Raw genomic sequence first — 6,307 nt, 5'->3', positions numbered from 1 at the left:
CCATATTATAACAAACATTAAAAGGACATCTTTAAAGATGAAGGAAGGGAAAAAAATAAAAATGTAAATAATAAAATGACAATAGCTATAAACCTATCAATAATTATTTTATGTGTAAATGGATTAATACTTCCAATCAAAAGACATGGGGTAGCTGAATGGATGAGAAAAATAGACCCATACATATATGCTGTCTACAATAGACTTATTTCAGATCAAAAGACACACACAAACTGAAAGTAAAGAAAAGGAAAAAAATATTTCATAAAATGGATTTTAAAAAGCTGGGGAAGCAATGATTATATTAGACAAAATAGACTTAAATAAAGGCTACAACAAGAGACAAAGAAGGACACTACATAATGATGAAGAAATCAATCCAACAAGAGGATACAACCATTGTAAACACTTATGACCCAATGGAGAAGTACCTAAATATATAAAGCAAATATTGACAGACACGAAGGGAGAGAACAACAGTAATACACTAAATGTAGGGGACTTTAACACCCCATTGATATCAATGAATAGGTCATCCAGACAGAAAATCAATAAAAATAAAAAAAAATAGTGGCCTTAAATGACACTAAATCATACAAATTTAATTAATATTTTTATAACATTTCACCCCAAAGCAGCTAAATATACATTTTATTCAAGCACACATGTTAGACCACATGTTAGGCCACAAAACAAGTCTCTATAAATTTAAGAAGATTGAAATAACATCATGTACCTTTTCCAAACACAGTGGTATGAAACTAGAAAATAACTACAACAAGAAAAATAAAAAGCACACTATGGAGTGTATATAACATGCAACTAAATAATGAATGGGTTAAAAACGAGATGAAGGAAGAAATCAAGATATCATGAGGCAACTGAAAATTGACAACAAAACAATCCAGGCTTATCTCAAGTAACAAGAAAAATCTCAAATAAATAACCTAAACTTACACCTAAAGAAACTAGGAAAAAAGAGCAAATGAAACTAAAGTGAGTAGAAGGAAGGAAATAATAAAGATCAGAGAGGAAATATATGAAAGAGTCTAAAAAATAAAATACAAAACGTCAGCGAAACCAAGAGCTGATTCTCTGAAAAGATAAACAAAAATGATAAACCTTTAATCAGACTCAACAAGAAAAAAAGAAGACCCAAATAAATAAAATGAGAAATGAAAGACACGGGTTAACTGACACCACAGAATACAAATAATTATTTAAAAAGTACCCTGAACAATTATTTACCAACAAATTAAACACTCTGAAAGAAATGAATAAATTCCTAAAAACATATAGTCTTCCAAAATTAAGTCAAGAAGAAACAGAAAAGACAAGGATCCCCACTTTCACCACTCCTCTTCAACATTATATTGGAAGTGTTAGCCACAGCGATAAGACAAGAAAAAAATGTAAAGGGCATCCAGGTTGGAAAAGAGGAAGTAAAACTGTCATTATTTGCAAATGACATGATACTATATATAGAGAACATTAAAGATTCCACAAAAAAAAATATGAGAACTGATGAATGAATTCAGTAAAATAGAAGGATACAAGATAAATATTTATAGAAAGTGATTATATTTTTATACACCAATAACAAACTATCAGAAAGAAATTAAGAAAACAATCCCATTTACAATTTCATCAAAAAGAATAAGATAGCTAGGAAATAATTTAACCAAGGAGATTAAAGACCTACATTCAAACAATTATAAGACATTAAAGAAAGAAATTGAAGAAGATACAATTAAATGGAAGCATATACTGTGCTCATGAAAAGGAAAATTAACATCACTAAAATGCCCGTACTACCCAAAGTAATCTAAAGATTCAATGTGATTCTTATCAAAATACTAATAGTATTATTTCACAGAATTAGAACAAATAATCCTAAAATTTATAGAAACCATAAAAACCCTGAATAACCACAGCTATTTTGAGAAAGAAAAACAAAGTTGGAGGTAGCATGCTACCTGATACCAAAATATATTACCAGGCTATCGTAATCAAATGGCATGAGACTAAGATAAAAACAGACACATAGATCAATGGAACAGAGTAGAAAACTTAGAAATAAACCCGTATATATATATGGTCAATTAATCTATGACAAAGGATGCAATAATATACAATGGAGAAAAACATTCTTTCAATAAATGGTTGGGGAAACTGGACAGATATATGAAACGAAATGAAACTAGACCACCTTCATATACCATATGCCATAATAAACTCAAAATGGATTAAAGATTTAAACATAAGACCCCAAACCATAAAACTCTTAGGAAAAAAACATAAGCAGTACACCCTCTGACATTGTTCTTGGTAATATTTATTTTGTTATATCCCTCGGGCAAAAGAAACAACAGAAAAAACAAATTGAACTGCATCAAACTAAAAAGGTTTTGTACGACAAAGGAAATCATCAACGAAACAAAAAGACAGCCTACTGACTGTCTTATATTTACCAATGACACATTGGTAAATATAAGACAGTCAGTAGATATTTACCAATGATACATCTAATATTCAAATTTATAAAGAACTCACACAACTTAACACCAAAAAAGAAAGAAAGAAAGAATCCAATTTAAAAATGAGCAGTGGACCTGAATAGACATTTCTCCAGAAAGGACATACAGATAGATGACCAATAGACATATGAAAATATGCTCAAGGTCACTAATCACCAAAGAAATGTAAATTAAAACCACAATGAGATATTATCTCACATCTGACAGAATGGCTATTATCTATAAATCAATGAACAACAAGTGTTGGCCAGAATGTGGAGAAAAGGAAACCCTCTTGCATTGTTGGTGGGATTGCGAATTGGTGCAGCCACTATGAAAAACATTATAGAGGTTCCTCAAAAAAATTAAAAATAGAACTACCTTATGACCCAGCAATTGCACTTCTGGGTATTTATCCAAAGAAATCCAAAACACTGGTTTGAAAAGATATATGCACCCCTATGTTTATTGCAGCATTTTTTACAATATCCAAGATATGGAAGAAACCTAAGTGCCTACCAATAGACAATTGGGTAAAGAATAAGTGGTACACATATACAATGAAATATTACTTGTTCATAAAAAAGAATGAAATCTTACCATTTGCAACAACATGGACGGACCAAGAGGGTATTATGCTTAGTAAAATAAGTTAGACAGAGAAAGATAAATGCCATATGATTTCACTTATATATGGAATCTAACAAACAAAACAAATGAACAAACAAAACAGAAACATACTCACAGATACAAAGAATAAACTAATGGTTGTGAGAAGGAGAGGGATTGGGGGTCTGGGTGAAAAAGGTGAAGGGATGAAGAAGTACAAATTAGTAGTTATAATATGGTCAAGGGGATGTAAATACAGCATAGGGGAAAAGGTCAATAATATTGTAATAACCAGATAGGTACTAGACTTACCAGGGAGATCACTTTGTAAATTAATCAAATGCCTGACCACTATACTATATGCCTGAAATTAATATAAAATAATATTGAGTATCAACTGTAATTGAAAATTTTTTAAATGCATTTGAACTAAATGAGATTCATCCCTCAAGCTGAGGATATGGAGCTTGGCCTATGTGCCATCTAATTGCAGCCACTCTCATCCAAGCTCGTGGGCCCATTTTGTCCACAGTATCATAATTAGAAATGCCAAATATTTTACAGAACTCATAATGCACTCTACTTAAGAAGACTGTGTCTTGTCTATGGCCATGCTACCCTAACAAGCTCGATCCCATCTGATCTCGGAAGCTAAGAAGTATCAGGCCTGGTTAATACTTGGATGGGAGACCACCTAGGAAGAGCAGGTACTGTAGGTGTAAAAAATAAAAAAAATAAGGTATTGTAAGCTGACAAGGTCCTTGCAATCTATGAGGTCAAACAAGGGTTGCCTTGCCTAAAAAAAAAAATTTTAAAAAGCACTGGGTTTTATGGCTTAAGTATCTGTGCAATGAAACAAAATGTCATTAAGGCATGACTTTTATTAAGAAACCCATACAGGCTTCCAACAATCACTGTTTCTTTTCAAAAATATTTCTCTCTTTGAGTGTTTTTGTTAGTCATCAGAATTTCCTAGATTGGAAAATTGTAAATTTTAAAACTATACATATTCTGAATAAATTTTCTCATCCAAAATGATTTCATCCCTAATAATTACAAGCTACTGACAACACAAGTAAAAAAAAGGAACAGCTTTTAAACATCATTTATAGTTAGGTATTATACATTATTTATTTCACTGGATTCTTGCAACAATCTACAATTTTCTACTTTATAAGTAGAAAAACAAACTCATAGAAGATAAATAACTTTCTGAACTTTAATACAGCTAGTAAATGGCTGACAAAGATTTGATCTTAGGCCTCCAAATCCCATGTTTATTTTTTTAAAGCCACAATATTTCCTGAAGCTTTTTGTACACTGTAGTTCTTACCAGAAAAGAAAAGCAGTAGTTGCTTGCTATAGTGTTCCAAAGCCCCCTTACAGCCAGAAAGGAGTGGAATCAAATATTCAAACTATTAAATGAAAGGAACTACCAGCCAAGAATAATTTATCCAGCTAAGCTCTCCTTTAGATATGAAGGAAAAATAAAGACATTTCCAGGCATACAAAAATTGAGGGAATTCTCCAGCATGAGGCCTGCACTACAGGAAATACTGAAAGGGATCAGCTCAACTAAAAAAAAAAAAATGACAAAAAAAATTAATATTAGGAGTAAGGTGACTAGCAGGCAGATAGAAGCAAAGGAGAGCAAACCTTACTAGGAACGGGGCATTAAAAGCTTAAAATAAGAAGAGATTTGCTCTAGCAAGACAGTAATGAATGTTCAGCATACATAGGAACATATTCAGACAACAGTGGCTGAAAAGGGAAAGATTCGAAGATCTAAATTCGCAAAGAGGAATGGAGATAAGGCATGCACAGAAGAAAAGGGACATATAACTATACTTTACATATTCATAATAGTAACCACATGCCAAAGGTTCAGAACTGAAGTATATAACACAAAACAAGAAGGACCAGCGGGAAAACCCACAAAAGCCAACTAAAATAAAGAAAGCAGAACACAAGGACAAGGAAGCAATGGAATCACCGAGCTATGTATGTTAAGCAAAACATAAAATGGCTATAAGAAGACCACGTATTTCAATAATCACCCTAAATGTAAATGGACTGAACTCACCAATAAAAAGGCATAGAGTTGCAGAATGGATCAAAAAACAAAACCCAACCAAATGCAGTCTCCAGGAGACACATCTTAATTCCAGATACAAATATAAACTCAAAGTGAAAGGGTGGAAAATGATATTTCAAGAAAATGACATTCAGGGAAAAGTGGGAAGAGTACTAATATCAGACAAAATAGACTTCAAAATAAAAAGAGTAAAGAAAGATATGGATGGACTCTTCATAATGATAAAGGGAATCATACACCAGGAAGACATAACACTTATTAATATCTATGTTCCCAATCAGGGAGCCCCAAAATATGTAAAGTAATTACTAACAAAACTAAAGGGAGAAACAGACCAAAACATTATCATAGTAGGGGACCTAAACACCCCACTGTTGGATATGGACAGATCAACTAAACAGAAAATCAATAAGGAAATAACATCCTTAAATGACACATTATACCAACTGGATATAACTGACATTTAGAGAGCCTTCCATCCCCAAACAGCTGCTTATACATTCTTCTCTAGTGCACATAAAACATTCTCAAGGATTAACCATACTGGGACACAGAGATAGCCTCAACAAATATAAGAGCGTTGAAATCATACCAATCATATTCTCTGTTCATAATGCTTTGAAACTAGAGATCAACTGCAAAAAGAAAGCAGGAAGAACCACAAACACAGGGAGATTAAACAACATACTACTAAAGAATAACTGGGTCAGAGAAGAATTAAAAGAAGAGATCAAGAATGCATAGAAATGAATGATAATGATAGTACAACATATCAAAACTTTTGGGATATGGCAAAAGCAGTCATAAGAGAAAAGTTCGTATCATTACAGGCCTACCTCCGAAAACAAGAACGAGTCCAAATAAACAACCTAATGCTTCATCTTAAAAAACTTAGAAAACTTAGAAAACGAAAAACAAATGAAGCCTAAAGTCAGCAGAAGTAAAGAAATAATTAAAATTTGAACAAAAATAAATGAAATTGAAAACAAAACAAAACAATAAAAAATGCAAAAAAGAGTTATTTCTTGGAGAAGGTTAATAAAATTGACAGCCTCTGGCGTGAGTCACTAAAGAAAAACGAGCAAGG

At 32.2% G+C, this 6,307-nt stretch overlaps 1 pseudogene; it reads left to right on the top strand.

Moving 5' to 3' along the window:
- Window positions 1–3,726: 3,726 nt before the first annotated feature.
- Window positions 3,727–3,844, top strand: LOC112484590 (annotated as a pseudogene).
- The last annotated feature ends 2,463 nt before the right edge of the window (window positions 3,845–6,307 follow it).

Source organism: Pteropus alecto, unplaced genomic scaffold, assembly GCF_000325575.1.
Source record: "Pteropus alecto unplaced genomic scaffold, ASM32557v1 scaffold607, whole genome shotgun sequence".
Lineage (NCBI taxonomy): Eukaryota > Metazoa > Chordata > Mammalia > Chiroptera > Pteropodidae > Pteropus > Pteropus alecto.
This window is presented reverse-complemented; position numbering and strand designations above follow the sequence as displayed.